The following is a 16,689-nucleotide window of genomic DNA, read 5'->3' as shown; positions in this document are numbered from 1 at the left end:
ATTATTGTGGAGTTCCAGCAGTATTCTGTATCTGTAATAGGAGAATTGATAAAAGGGCTGACTTCTAAAGAGAGGTCCAAGCATATTGTCTGTCTTTCAGGTCTTGTTTCACTTAGATTAGATAACGAGAATAGATCGGTTCTTGTGCAATTTGTAGTCAGCTTCGTTTCCTGGTTCTCACACACAAGCCTGACATTGTTGTGTTTGGATTCACAACATGGCCAAGGGATGTTTACATCCCCACCCAGACAGCTGTGCTCATTGAAATAGAAGGAATGATGATGATGTTTATTTCCGGAATGGTAAAACACTGAACTCTTAGTCTCTAAAAATAGGTCACTGTTTTACTTAGAGGTGAGCTGGAATTGTTTACCTAGACTGAGAACTGTCTGACAATAGTTCTCCAAAGTTAGTTTCAGTTGGAAAAGGGTCTTATGTTTTGTGACAGTGTCAAAAATGGTAGGTCTCTGAAATTCCACAGATTTTAATTTGTGGAATAGTTGGAAATTTTGGAATCATGATTCCAAAGTTGTTTTCATGTACTTAAACAGCCTGTTTCAGGAAATCATGGATACAGCTGATCCTTTTCTTATGAATTCCCTAAATCAGAATTACTTGGATAAAGCCTGAATTCTGTACTTCTTGAAAAATTTCCAAGGCTGCCTTAATCCCAAAACATGATCAGTCCATTTAGGAAATAAAGAGGAGTCCACTTTACCAGCAAAAGGCTTCTTCTAGTGGTCCTCGGGAAGCAAAGCAGCTCTCTTTGGTTTTGGCTTTAAAAATGCTACACAACTTTCTACTCTGTAAATCTAAAGATAAAGCACTTCTCTGGGCAGGGTGAGTTCTCAGGATGAGACTCAGGTTGGTTGACTATTTGTATAACAGCAACATCATTGCCCTGCTTAATGATCTCTAGACCCAGTATCAGTGTACCCAACTGTCTCCATCTGGCCAGGTTGATGAGATGAGCTGCGTTCCAGGAGCTGGCTGTATCAATAATAAGAAAACGATGAGGAAACCACACAAACATGAAAATACCCTTTTCTCAATTGCAGGGGTCAGGATGGCTCTTTGACCTCAAAGATCAGCTCCCACACTGGAAAGAGGGCAAAGGGGAGCAAGAGAGGCAAGCAAGACAGAGAGCACACCTGAAATCCTCCTATTTATTGGTGAAAAGCCGTTCATAGAATATTCCACCCAAATAAGGCTTTGAAGGTTGGAGTCTTGCTTGGTCATGTCTTGTGGTCAGCAGGTTGATTGACATCTTGGAAGGCCACACCCATCTCTGGTGCTGTGTGGGATCACAGGCAGAGCGAGAGAAAAGGCACACCTACGTCGTCGCATGTCCCAATCAGGCAGCAATGTCAGGCCAGTCCCCTCATACTCTTCAAATGCTCATAGCTCACACACACAGCCTGGCCCTCACTATTCAAAGAGCTTATCCTAGAAATAAGAGAAAATTTGACAGGTGTCAAAACATGAAATATAGATTCAATAGCCCCTTTCACTTTATACCTGCATTGATTATTTGTTGCTCTCTCTTCAAGTTTTTCTCTTGTCTGACTCAGCTTAGGCACCGTCTCCAGATCAGTTTTCTCAGGCCCATTTTTGCTCCATAAATTTGCAACAGTCTGGCATTTTGGTCAGTCTTTAGTCTCTAGCATCATATTTTGGTGCATGTATTGGTACCTATATAATCTGTTTTAAGCATTCTCACTTTCTTTTTGGTTCTTACCATTTCCCTCCCTATCTGGAGTGCTAGACCAGTTCTCCATCCTTCAAGACCAGCTTAAGAGCAACTCTTCCAAAATGCTTTCCTCAGTGGTTCCTGCTTTTCTGAACCACATAATTTAGCAGTTATTTGCTGTTTTCTGTTAATCGCTGAAGTATGAAGGTGTTGGAGGGGGATAGGAAAAGAGAGGCCAGATTTGATCAATGTACACTATAAGTATATATGCACACTGAACCCCACTAATATGTACAATTAATACATGTCCAAAAAGGCTTTAAAAAGAGCATACTTAACAGTAACTAAACTCACTGATAAATGAAGTAGCCAGACCCATTTATAAGTGCCAGAACTGCTGAGTGGACTAGTATTGCACCCTTGACCCTGGGCAGGTGCTCCTTTCCTATGTGGGTCTATAGGGGATCTCAACGATAATCAGAGGTTGCCTTGTACATAAATGAACTGCCTGTTTCATGCCCTTGGACTAAAATCAGCCTGATGCACTTTTTACTCTGTGGGATCTGTCTGTCATTGGAACACAGGAACCAAGTCCTCAGGACAGGGCACTCCTTTCCCTGGATGCCTGGATGGTCAGTGTTGTCGTCCTGCGGCTGGTTGGTCAGCTCTCCTACTTCCCCATCCAACAAATGATTGACACATTCAGGGAGCTATTCTGACTCTTTAAGTTGACTTGGCCTGTTTTATGCAGGTACTGATTTTACCTTTTGTCTCTCCAAGTTCAGTCTTAAGAATTCTCTTTTTAAGACCCTTTCTGAAGCACCAAAGTAGTGACAACTGTGAATTCTGCTGCTGTGCATTCTCCCTCCCTACAGAGAACACACAGAATGTCCAGTTAGTAAATATTTCATACTGAATGGCCTAAATTGAAGAAAGGCAGGATTAACACTCTGAAGACAGTTATGTTTCATCTGCAAATTAAAAAGTAGCCAATATTTCTTGGGTTCCCAGAAACTCCTAAACAATTTGAGTTGGAAAAGGGGAACTGTGGTAATGTTCACTCCTTGGCTGTTTTATTGTCGATGAGAGTCTCTTCTTTACGCACTAAGATAAATGGGTAAGAGCATGGGTCAAGGATAAAAGAGCCCTAGACCTGGCCTCTTGGATTATTGCACTGGAGCTCAGATCTCAGGGGAGGACTGTGCAGAAATGTCCGCAATAAAAGAAACACGTGCTTTCAGCGGTTTAAGTGGAAGTGGTTAGCAGTTTCTTCAAAGGAGTGAGGAAGGGAGATTTGAGGGTTCAGCCCTCAGCCCCACGGCCATGAAGACAGTTTGAATGTAATCCCTTTGGCCACAGATCATGGCTGCTTGGGCTCTGCGGGAGAGGTAGCTCTCTGTTCTCTTTTTCTTGTTGTTGATTCAAACAGGACATGACCTCCAGTAAATTAGGAGCTGCTTTTATTTCTTCCTCCTTGAGACAGCTCATCCTGTCTCTAGTTGGTTGCCTATGAGGGAGGCAAAAGGAAGGAAAGTAAGGAAAGAGGGAAGGAAGTTCCTTCCACACATTGAGTGACCCGTCTCCTTCCCCAGGACATTCAAGGATTCATTTCAGCCTGTTCTCCCCCACACTCCTTCCCATTTCCCCTGACTCAGCCGATTCAGCTCATCACAGCTGGCCACACACATCTCCCACCTGCAGCCTAAGCCCTGCCTCTTCCCAGACCAATCTGGGCTGGAGACAGGAAGCAATTAAGCAGACCCAGCCAGGCCCTCCTCACATCCAGGCATGCTGGCCCTCCAGCCTGCCAGCCAAAGATGCACATTCCTGCTGCATTGTCCTGGGGTGGCAGCAACTGCCCACCCCCCTCCTGTCTGCTATGACAGGACACCCACAGCTGACTTCTCCAGCCACAGCTTGCCCTCTGCAGTGTGTGTTCTGCTTCTAAATCCATCATTCTGCTTAGGGATGACATCAGAGCATGCTGAATGCCAGAAATGTCTCTATCCTGCAGGATCCGGGTGGCTGGCAGTACACATTTTAAGAGGCCTGAGCTCTCCCCACAAACCTCCAAGGCATTTCCAACTTTTAGATATGGATAGTTAACCTGTTCTTAATCCTATGTAAAGGGTGCTACACAAATACAGTTTCTCTAGTCCTCTTCAAATAAAATTGCAGCCTCTAAGTCCTTCCTATATGGAAATTCTAGAACCACCACTACCCTCAGCCTTCTGACTAGGACTGGCTTTACTGTGTCCTTGCCGATGTCCTAATACTTAGCCCTGATTGTTTTCCCAGGTGCTTCTAGTCTGGTTACCACTGCTGGGCTATAGTGGACCCTGGTGTCCCCAAGCCAGGTCTGCCCACTATTGTGAACACTCCTGTTTATCAGCCTGATATTTTGCCAGAACTTTCTTTTTGTTGCCCTATATCTTGACACTCAGTAACAGTTGTCCGAACTTCTGGAGCCACCAGGATGAGGCAAGGAGATTGAGGGATCAAGGGAGGACAGGAATTTGGCATCCTTGAGGCTGTCCTTAAATGTTTAATTTTTTAAAAAAAATTTGTTCATTTAGATATACATGACAGACGCATCACCATTAAACAGGGACGAGAGGGGGGAGGGAAAGAGAGAGAGAAGGGAAATTGCATGGTAAAGGAAGGAGACCCTCATTGTTATACAAAATTACATATAAGAGGAAGTGAGGGGAAAGGGGAAAAAAAAACAAGAGAGAGAAATGAATGGGGTAGAGAGAGAAGAGATGGGGTAGAGAGAGAAGATGGGAAGGGAGGGGAGGGGAGGGGAGGGGGATAGTAGAGGATAGGAAAGGCAGCAGAATACAACATACACTAGTATGGCAATATGTAAAAAAGTGAATGTGTAACCAATGTGAATCTGCAGTATGTATATGGGGTAAAAATGGGAGTTCATAATCCGCTTGAATCAAATGTATGAAATATGATATGTCAAGAGCTTTGTAATGTTTTGAACAACTAATAATAAAAAAATTTATAAATATTCTGCATTTTAAAATAAAGTTTTTCACTGAAATGAAAAAAAATAGATATACATGACAGTAGGGATATTTTGACATAGTTATATAAACATGGGGTATATCTTATTCTAATTAGGATCCCAGTCTAATGGTTGTATATGATGTGGAGATTCACTGTGGCGTATTCATATATGAACATAGGAATGTTATATGTCAGATTCATTCCACTATCTTTCCTTTTCCCATCCCCCTTCGCCTCCTTTCATTTCCCTTTATTGTCCTTAAGTTCTGTGTACTTAATTAGTGGAACGCAGGGGAAGAATTGGGGAAAGCTCTTTCTAATTTTTATTTCAGAACTTTGTCTCTTTCATGGAAAAGGGACCAGTTTTACAGTTGGCCCATTCTACAGTGAATCCTGTGTAGTGATCTGGGTTGAATTGGACCATGCTTTCAGATGTTTACCAGTAAGGTTTTACATTCTTTGTAGATTGAAGCTCCAGATGGTTTAACAGGGTTCTGGGCTTCTCCAGGTATCTTGGGCACCCAGGTGTACCTCCCCATTGCTGAGCTGTCTGCAGTATGTCGTGCCAGCCTCTGCCCATGACTCTAGCTTGTTCAGTTTTCCTATGTGAAACATCTTGCCAACACACTAGCTATGAGATAAAACCAGCATGTCACAGAAGAATTGTAGCTGTTAGAAATGCAGAAACATTTCGACATCTGTCCATCCTTTGGGGACCAGTCAGTTTTCTTGTGCTGACTTCTCCAGGGCTTTCTTCAGTCCAGATTAAAATGATCCTTTAAATTAGGCTTCCATCTTATCCCTGAGGATGTATTCCCACTCTCAAAAATTCTTCTATAAAGATAATTTTAGGAAAAAAAAAAGGTCATTTTTTGGTTTCATTTCAAGAAAATTGATTTTGACATTTCATCCTTATGGGAAGATTCTGCTGAAAGACTTGTGTCGATGAATGAGTTGGTGCTGTGGGGGTGGATTCAAGAAAATAAACGAGGGGCTGGGGATACAGCTCAGTTGGTAGAGTGCTTCCATTGCATGCACAAGGCCCTAGGTTTGATCCCCAGCATGACAAAAATAAAATAAATAAAATAAAAAATAAAAAAGGCAGGATCTGTTTAATGATGGTCTTCTAGGTTTTGGAAAGGGCACAGGAGTGAATGGTTTCAGTGGGTCCAAAGGGTCACAGAAAGTGGCCAGTGGAGTTTGGAATCTTCTCACATGGAACACAAGGTTGGGAGCTGGACTGATTATCATGCCCCTGAATGTTTGAGGACCTCTCATGTAGGACATGCTGAAGAAGGGATCAGACTGCCAGTGGCCACAGCTTGGGTCCATCATGGAAAGATCCTTTGTTCTCTACTCCCAGAACAGTCTGTCTAACCTCAGGCAGGTTCTGCATTATGTTATAATTAAGCATTTGCCCTTTTCTTTTTCATTATATCGTGCCCTCTTTGAAAGCTGTGACTATTTCTTATATAATTATACCATAATAGGTACTTACAAAAATACGTTGCCCTCCCTGATCTGTTCATATTAATAAGTTAAATTATTTACAGTTTCAGCAGCCCTGTGGAGGAGATATAATGAGTCCCATTTCATAGATGAAAAGACTGAGGTTTGAGCTGTTAAGTTGTTCACCCTAAGTCATGGCAGCTCGTATATGGGAGAACCACCTTAACAACCCACAATAAGAACCTAGAAAGTTATCCCCAATCAACGTGATTTCAAAACTCCAGGTCTTAAGACTGATGCTGTTTTCCTTGCCTGGTCCTGAGCAGTGCTTGGTAGGCATTCACATTTTGTTATTGACTGGTGTGAAATACTTCTTTATGAAAAGATTGACTAAATAGTTCTCATCCATTATTTACTGACTTCTTTGAAAATAAAACATGTTCCTTTCATGCTACTGCCTTCTGAGACCCAGAGATTTTTTTTTCCCCCTTATCAAATGTCTCTTTTCCAAGAAGTACTAAATTTATCAAGTAAAGGGCATTTAGCTGGTTTTCACTTCTACTTACTTTTAAAAGTTTCTTTTTCAGAGCATTTCACATCAGTTTTGGATAAAAATAATGTAGTTTTCAGAGAAATGTGGCAATTTTGGCCTCTGTGGGAAAGTGTGCTTTGGCCTCCAGTCAATGTCTTTTATGGGCTCCTGGGGATGCTAATGTGGGAGGCAGCATGGGCTATGGCTGTACTTCAGGTAAAGTCAGGCACAAGTGGGAATTAAATATGACCTTATTGTTTCCAGACCACCAGGGACAGCTAGGTGTGCCCTCATTAATGGAATCTATGTTGAGCTTTGGGGAACAATAGGATATGGGAACCAGAGTTGTAAATCACAGTGAGCAGAGTTAACAGCCCCGGTTGTACATCTTTTTTAATGAGTTCAAAAGATTTCAAGTCCTTTGACTTTGTATGCTGACACAACCCAGGAGGAGGTGTGGAAAAATCATCACGGCTCAGTAGTTTGGGGTTTCAGAGGTAAAATGAAGCACAAGAGCCTGTCGACTAAATCCCAGTAGATCTGGAGCTGAAAGATGTGACTGAGTCAAAGGGGGCTGGGTGTGCATGAAGTCTAAAACCCTCCAAGGGGATACGTTTGGGAAATCTCCCACCTACTTAGTAAGTCCAGCTCTTGTCCCTGTTTGATCCATTATGTTCACGTGGCCCAATGGATTTACCTGTCTTCTCTACCAAGAGAAAGCTCACAGTCTCCATGAGTGTGTGGGAAGCTGGGGAGAGGAAGGCAGAGCCTGCAAGTTTAGTTTATTTCTGAAAAGAAAAGAAGGAAGGTCAATGTTGAAGTCACCTAGGCAAATCTGTGAGGAAATGTGTTTCTTTTAGTCAAGGAACTTCTAAGTTAGAAAAAGCACAACACATTCACATGCACACATGCACACATGCAAGAAAACCCAGATGCTCCATGTAGAAACCTGAAACCACTCCCAAACGACTTCTAGCTCTTAAAATTAAATTATTTTAATTTTTACAATAGTTGGTTCAGAACTCAAGTGTTGCTAAAGAAATTATGTAGGCTCTCTAGGCTCTCTTGAGTTTCACTACAGTTCTGCTGGTATTAATGGGTTAGCTACTTGCTAGCTGTTCTCAAACAACTGGTTTTATGTTTTATTGTATAGAAAGTGGGCTGTTTAATGAAAGCTTACATGAAATATCTGTGGGATTCCAGGTGCTCTTATGCAGACTTCTCACCTGGGAGTGTCATCATTCCCATTGCTTAGAAGAGGAAGCCAAGGCTTAGAAGGATTCATGATTTGCACTCAAGGACACACAGCTGTGTAGAGCTAGGATTCAAATGGAGGTTTTAACACCCTCCCCCCACCACCCCATACTGGGAATTGGGCCCAGGGGTGCTCTGCCACTGAGCTACACCTCCCCAGCCTTTTTATTTGAGACAGGGTCTTGCTAAGTTGCCCAGGTTGGCTTCAAACTTGCTATCCTCCTGTCTCAGCCTGGTGAGTTATTGGGATTATAGCCATGTACCACATGCCCAGCCCAAATGCACAATTTTCTGACTGTAGGGTCCTCTATGGCACTAATATTTATTCTCAGATTTGAGTTTCCTTTTTTGTATTGATGTTTGGCTGCTGAAACCAAATCCATAACTTATTTGTAGTAAGTGTACTGATGGCAGGTATTAAATGTATTGAATTGAATTCTGGTTTCCTTTTATTTTCACTATTCTTATTTTCCCATTTCCAAGATTTATTTACTTACCTATTTTTATCTTATTGATCTACCATCTGCCTGCCTATCTGTCTTTCCATCTATTTACACACATTTATTTAATAATTTGTCTGAAATATTTTAACAAGATATTTAGAAGATGTAGTGGCAAAGGAGAAGAAAATGTCTATGTAAAAATGGTTATACAGAACCAATAATTGCTGACATTTCTCATAGAGTCATTAAGTCTAACATGTCTCATTTTTCCTTCTTTCTTTCTTCTTTCTTTCTCTCTCTTTCTTCTTCTTCTCTTCCTCCTCCTTCAGTTGTAAAAGCCTAAAAGCCATCGCCAAACTTCTGGCTATATGCAAATTTTTTGTTTTTTAACTGATAACTCAAACACAAATATTACTAAATATGATGTCATTGACGTTCAGCTGGCTTTGGTTATAAGAGGTCCAACAGGTTTATAACAGATCATTTCCCCAGACAGAGTGGCAAGTGAAATGCATTATGGGAAGCTTTTGAAGGACATAATTTTATCTCATTGTTGAGAGAGAAAAAATGAACATCTGGGTTAATGTTGGATATTGCCATTAACCACACACATTCTCTGAACCTGGGAGATATATTTGTATCTTTCACATTGAAAAGACAGCCCGAACTCCTTCCTATGTAATACAATAATTTTGTAGACCAGGTTTTTGAAGATAGAAGGGTTAGTTCACCAGCAGATTTAGTAAAAATGTAGCTTCTTAATGGTTTATAAGTAGATGTGCTGGGTGACTTTAATTGACATGGTGTGGGACTTTTGAAAAAAAATTAAAATCATTTAAATATGTATTAGAAAAGGTATAATGAACATATCAAATATGTTATTTGGGGGGACTCAATTTTGTAATGTAGGAGAAAGGGAGGGAAAGAGGAGGTACTGGGAAATGAAATCAACCAATTAAACATTTTTTATTGTATGCACATATGAATCCTACTATTAGGTATAATTATAATGTGTTAATAAGAAAATAGTAAAAAGAAGTAGTGTGTGGGGAGGTGTTGGAATGTAGCTTAATGGCAGAGAATTAAGCTATACTCTTAGGATACAATTCCCAGAACTGAAAAAAAAAATTCTGTATTATAAATATAAAATTTTAAAAAATGAGTTGATTTTTGAGATCTTGGTTCAATAGCCATTCTGGTGGTGGCACACAAGGAAAATGCTATTAAGTGGTTAAGTTAAAAGCTAAAGTCTTGGAAATGTTGAGTGAGGATATTATTTCACAGAGAGTTGTGGGCAAAGGGATGCAGGCAGACGGAGACTTACAAGTCCTGCAGCCGCTGAGACTGATTCATTGTAAGGTTCTGGTGCCTCTCTGACCTTCTTCACCTCTTGAAATTTTGTTAAGTGTGACCTTCCTGCACTGAGTAAAGGTCACTTTGATTTATGCTGTTACTGCACTGTTGATGAATGTTCTGCTTATCAGCTTCTCTGTATTGCTTCAAATTCCCTTATACCTCTTGGGTTGTGTTTTTTCAGTTTGAGAACCAACATTTCAACATTTCATATGCATACCTATGAACTAAATTTTGAACACTTAAAAATAATCATCTAGCCTTTTTCATCATAATTTTAAGTATTTATACATGATTCAGTTACCAGAATTTTTATATATATATATATATATATATATATATATATATATATATATATATATATATTTGATGCTTCACTTATTTCGATGAATTTAATAGAATAATAATCTAATGGGTTATGACACATTAAAAAAATGCAAGAACATTCCACTATCTTTTCTGTCCCTATGCACCCTCCTTATCTTCCCTCCCCCTTTCTCAATCAAATTTCTTCCATTTTTTCCCATGCCTCTCCCTTCCCCCTTATGCATCAACATCCACTTATCAGAGAGAACATTTGGCCTTTGGTTTTTTTGGGATTGGCATACTTCACTTAGCATGATATTCTCCATCCATTTACCTGCAAATGCCATGATTTCATTCTCTTTTAATGCTGAGTAATATTCCATTGTGTATGTGTGTGTGTGTGTGTGTGTGTGTGTGTGTGTGTGTATATATATATATATATATATATATATATATATATATATATATATACTACAGTTTCTTTATCCATTCATCTATTGAAGGGCATCTAGGTTGCTTCCAGTTTAGCTATTGTGAATTGAGCTGCTATGACTATTGATGTGGCTGTATTACTATAGTATGCTGATTTTGTGTATAATGATTCAAAATGCATTCTGCTGTCATATATACCTAATTAAAGTAAATAAATAAAATTTAAAAAAGAACTAATAAATATTGGAAGAGATAGGCATGTTTAACCTGATGTAAACATTATACAATGTATTGAAACAACATGGTTTCCCCAGCAGTATGTACAATTTTTGTGTTTTAAACGTCAGTTAAATAAAAAAAAAAAGAAATATACTAAGAAAAAAATGCATTAACAAGTTTTTCTGCACGAGTCAAAAAATTTACATCTTTCCTCTCCCTCCTCAGAACTTAGTATCTTTTCTCCTTCTCTTAGAATTTTATTATTATCATGTACTTTTAGCTTGAATGTTTTCTTTTGATCCTATCAATTTAGTTCTCTGCAGAATACATGTCTGTTGTTCTTATGAACAAAAGGATCTAAGTGTTAAAATAAAAAAGAACTTTTTTTAATTAGATCATCATAGATAATATTGCAGTTAAATGAAAACACCACAAATAATTTGATAAATATAAACACAACTTTTAGTGGGTTGATTTTGGGTGCATATTTGTGGCATCTTGATTTAAAGTTTCTATTTAATAGCATTGTGGTAAGATTCTAAATAACTAAGAAGTAATCCTTTGTTTTGAAATAAGCAGAAAAATGACTGTGAAAAGGATGTTGGGGAAAGATCACTTCTACCATAGGAATTTCTGTAGCAAATCAGTTTTAGAAGAGTGAAGTTGAGATACAGAAGTTGAATCCCTTAAAACTACCCATGGCCCATTGCCCTTCAGAGAATTAGTGGTTTGAAGACAGCAGATGTGGAAAGTCAGCAGAGTCATGAACAAGGTCAGGTTCAGGGATGTGCAACTTGTGCAGCTATGGAGGTCCCACTCTCACAGGAATCCTGAATTTGGGTTAAGACTCTGTTGTCACCAGCCTAATACTTTTTGAACAAGGGGCTTATATTTTTTGGGCCATCAAATTATGTAGCTAGTGTTGGTCATGAGTGTTTGGAAGGGGCAAATATAGGCAGAGGAAGTTAGACAGTAGTTCCAGAGCCATCTGAAGTTAGATAGCACCATCTTGTGAGAGCAGATTTATTGAGTATTTTGGAATTTTTAGAGCCAGAGCTTAAACTTTTGATAGTATAGAAACCAGCCACTGTAGGAATATTTATAACTTGGAAATCTTCAAGCGCTACAAGTCAGGGTTTTTCCCTGATCACCACAACACTATTCATGAACCCCTTAATAAAAGGTGAAATAATGTAACTAAAAGCTGATTGGCTGTACTTCATGACTAACCATTAGACTAATAAAATTAAGTGGGATAATTATGATAGCTGAAATTAGTTGATATTTCATGATTCAGGCACAATACTAAATGCATTTCATTTAAGTGTCAAAAAATTCTAGGAGGCTTCAATGTTTCCTTCCTCTTCCCAAAATTCATGCATTAAATGTGAACCCCCAAAGTGATGGTATTAGGAGGTGGGGGGACTTTTGGGAGGTGATTAGATCATGAGTGAAGAGTTCTCATCAAAGAGATTAGGAGCCACAATGAATGACCACACTCTTCCAGTCCTGATGCCTCAGATTCTGACAAACCACTCTAGCTCGGACAGTAACAAGGTCTTCTTTATGGGATGTGCCCTCAGGATTGAGTTACACTCACCTGTCCCTTGTAGCCCTGCCCCCTTCTGGCCTTTTTTGAATAGAACTTTCTAAAGAACAAGAGTCCCCTCAATAAAAGCTCACTTCCAAATGTATTCTCTCTCTCTCACCAGACTCTCCAGACTTTCTCTTGCTCTCCCTCTTAGGGAGCCTGAGGCTGAGAGCTGGCAAGCCGACCGGAAGCTTAGGTAAAGGTAAATTGTGTCTGTGTTTTATTTGGTGTCCCTGCAAATTCACATGAACAATCTTAAGTTCAGCTGCCCACGCAGGTCGGGGGCTGCAGTGTACTTTACAGAAGAGGCCAGAAGAGCTTGTTGTCTCTTTCACCAAAAAAAAAAAAAAAAAAAAAAAAAGATGCAGAAGGAAGCCACTATGAACCTGAATCAAGCCTTCACCAGATTCTGAATCTGCAGGTTCCTTGAACATGAACTTCCCAGTCTCCAGAACTGTGAGAAATAAATCTCTGTGGTTAGTAAGCTGCCCAGTTTGTGGTATTTTGTTACAAATGCCTGAATTGACTAAGACAAAGTGTGACTATTCCCATTCTACAGATGGAAAAATTGATGGGCAAAGAAGATGACTAATTTGCTTATGGATGCCCCACTAGTAAGAGAGAGCAGCAAGCTAAGACTGTGTTTCTGACATTCCTGGTTAAAAACTGTTTCCTATGTCTTCATCCCAGATCCTAGTGAGGCTATTTCCATTCACATCTGTTCCACCAGGTAATCTCAGGAATTTCCTGCCTTTAGTTTTACACCACAAAATCTTCAAGTCTTTTAAATGTCTTGTAGTTTTCCTTGAGGATTTTAGTTCCAAATCAGTATATCCATAGTCATGACAAATCTCCACTGAAGCATTTTTACCCAGATTCATTTTTTTTTTTTTGCCCAGATTCACTTTTGATGTCTAGGTTATCAGTATACTGTCAAATAACCCAACACAGTCAAACAAAAGACCCTAGTGTGTAGTTATCAAAAACATTTATAAAGGCTGGGCGTGGTGTTGAACACCTGTAATCCCAGCAGCTCTGGAGGCTGAGACAGAAGGATAGCAAGTTCAAAGCCAACCTCAGCAACGGTGAGGCACTAAGCAATTCAGTGAGACCCTGCCTCTAAATGAAATACAAATAGGGCTGGGGATGTGGCTTAGTGATTGAGTGCCCTTGAGTTCAATCCCTGGTACCCTCCCCCCCAAAAAAAATTCATAAGTTTTTCTGACTGTAAATATACTAGAAAGTGTACACTCTGCAGTCAGACAGAACTAAGTTCAAATTCTGGGCTGGCCATGTGTTTTGTTTGGACATGTTAACAATGTCTCTTTTATGTAAATGAGAGTATAATGGTTGCTACCTCACAGGACTGTCATGAGGATTAACTGAAATAATATACACAGCTTCATAAACACTAGCTATTGTTTCACTCATTACTAAAAGTATGAATATCAGAGACAGATATAAAAGATAAAATTAAAGCCACCCAAAGCAGACTGTCCTGAGATACTGTTACCCCTGTCGCCCCGCCCCTGGCCCCCTCAACCCCTCACTCCAGCACTGACTCAGAAGCCAGACACCTGGCAGCTCAGAAGCCCATGGGTCCATCATCTTCGTGTGATATTAAGCTTTTAAATATGCTTTCTTTCTGCTCCCTTTTTTACTTATAAAATATGAATCATACTACTTTATTTGAAGTTTTATGTTTCAGTATATGATGGCTATATTATATATACATATTTTTTTAAGTTTTTAATTTGTTTTAATCAGTTATACATGACAGTAGAATGCATTTATGCACTTTGATATATCATACATAGATGGAATATAATTTCTCATTTTTCTATGTGTACATGTTACAGAACCATTATGTATTTTTATAACATGGTTTATACAATGTTGCTTGAAATCTTAATTTCTAATGGCTGTAAAATATTGCCTTTTATTGGACCATAAGTTTGAAAATTTATGATGTTTACATATTTTGATACTATAAAGTGGTGATAAACATGCTTTCTCATATCTTTTTTTTAAATCTCTATTTCTTTTCTTTCTTCTTTCCTTCTTTCCTTCCTTCCTTCCTTCCTTCCTTCCTTCCTTCCTTCCTTCCTACCTGCCTACCTGGAATGAGACAGGGCCACAAGCTGCTGGGTTGGTGCTCTACTACTGTGCGGCATTCCTCAGACTCTCTGATTATTTCCATAATATGGAGTCCCTAGGAATACTTGACAGATGAAATGGTCTGAACCATTCCAGTAATTTTTAATATTACTGTTGAGTTGATTTTTTAAAAGAGTTAATGTCTTTATGTTTCTACCCATAAAATGAGTGCTAGTGTTTAAGGAGCTCTTTATACCAGATGTGTGGAAATAGCTTATCTCTGCCCACCAGTGGACTTCCTCTGGTCTCTAGCTTCTAACTTGCTCTGATTCAACATTAAATCATCTCCATCAAAAAGAGTAGATTCAATTCTTTTGTTTTCTTCCTTGACCTCATGATGACCATATGCAAAGATGGTTCACTAGGGCAAGGCTTTAAGGTTGCCTTCAGTGAACAACGTGGCCTTTTTTAGTCATTTTCTAAATAGGGGACAAAAAGAATCTTCTTTCTAGAGAAAGGCATGCTCTCCTTTTCTGTTGCAGTTGTGGTGGTCAATTTTGTGTGTCAATTTGACTAGATGTTATGGTTTCAATATTAGGTGTTCCCCAAAAACTAATGTGTGAGACAAGGAAAGAAAGTTTAGAGGTGAAATGATTGGGTTATAAGAGTCTTCACCTAATCAGCATATTAATCCCTTGATAGGGATTCACTGGGTGGTGACTATAGGCAGGTAGGATGTGGCTGGAGGAAATAGATCATTGGGGTTGAGCCTTTGGGGTTTATATTCTGTCTGCGGTGAGGGAAGGTCTCTCTCTCTCACCTCCCACTTCCTGGTGCTGTCCCCAGTTGCTTTCCTCTGCCACACACTTCTGCATGATGTTTTGCCTCACCTTATGCCCCCAGGAATGCAATTAGCTATCTATGGACTGAGACCTCTGAAACCATGAGCCCCTAAATAAGTTTTTTCTCCTCTAGTTGTTCTTGTCAGATCTTTTGGTTGCAGCAGCAAAAAATCTAACAAGAACACTTGATTATAGTTCCACGTTATTCAGCCAAACACTAATGTTGGTGTTGCTAGAAGGTATTTATTTGGTAAATGTGATTAACAAAACTCAAGCCTTTGGTGATGGCCAGAGACAGCCATCTCTTTCTCCCACATTTGAGTGAGCTTGCAGGAGGCTGTTTATACTCTTGATGGCTCTCCTGGGTCTTTGGAGGAAGCCACTGAGATAAAGTGACTTCACACAGAACCAAGAGGTCACCAATTGAGTCTGGTCCCTGATAAAATCATGCCTAAGTCTATTCAAGCTCTGCATTTTTTGCTTAAAAAATACATGTATTTTTAATGCTTAATCCACCTTGAACATTGGAATAAACACTTTCTACTAGTACACCTAGAAAAATCAAGAACTGAAGTGTGGGGGCTGGGATTGTGGCTCAGCGATAGAGTGCTTGCCTAGCACCGGCGTGACCCGGGTTCGATCCTCAGCACCATATAAAAATAAAGGCATTGTGTTGAGTCTATCTACACCTAAGAAATAAATATTAAAAAAAAAAAGAACTGAAGTGTGCTTTTCCTGATTTAACAACACTCTTAAGTGTCTCTAATTTTCTCAAGATAAAACCAGACTGTTGTCTCTCTAGCCCCTTCTCATACTGCTGCCCCTATTTGCACCTTCCCTTTAACTTCCCAGAAATATATTCACTTCCCAGGTTTTGTTCTATGGTCATTGTCAGACTTTTGCACACACTGCTCTCTCTGCCTGATGAATGCCTACTTGTCTGTGGCAGGCATTATTGATGGCTGCTGAGAGTCAACTTCTCCCTTTGTCGCCTTCCACTCCAGAGGCTGAATTCAATAATGCCTATCCTCTTGGCCTCCCTAGTGACTAAGGGCAGTTATGTGATCTTATTATGGTCTATGGCTCATAATAATAAATTTACTGGGGGTTGTTTCTGGGGAAGATGTTTTTTTTTTTTTTTTTTTTTTTTGTAACCTGGTGAAAATGGGACAGAATAGCTATTTCAGTTCTTCCTCATTCTTCCTTGATGCAAGGCCTGGAGCTATGTCAGCCTTTCTGGGCCATGTGGTGACAAATATGAGGGAAAGAACAAGAGGCCCTTAAGATGGCAACCCTGACACACTGTTAACCTTTCACCTAAGGTAGCAGCTACTTACCTCTGGAACTTACCCTACGTTAAAGCTGCTTTAAGTTAGATTTTTCTGTTACTTGCAGCTGAAAGCATTCCTAACTGATATATTCTTCATCATCTGCTCAGATGGCATTTTCTTCAAGATGTCTCC

The sequence above is a fragment of the Callospermophilus lateralis genome, chromosome 16, assembly GCF_048772815.1.
Source record: "Callospermophilus lateralis isolate mCalLat2 chromosome 16, mCalLat2.hap1, whole genome shotgun sequence".
NCBI lineage: Eukaryota > Metazoa > Chordata > Mammalia > Rodentia > Sciuridae > Callospermophilus > Callospermophilus lateralis.
This window is presented reverse-complemented; position numbering follows the sequence as displayed.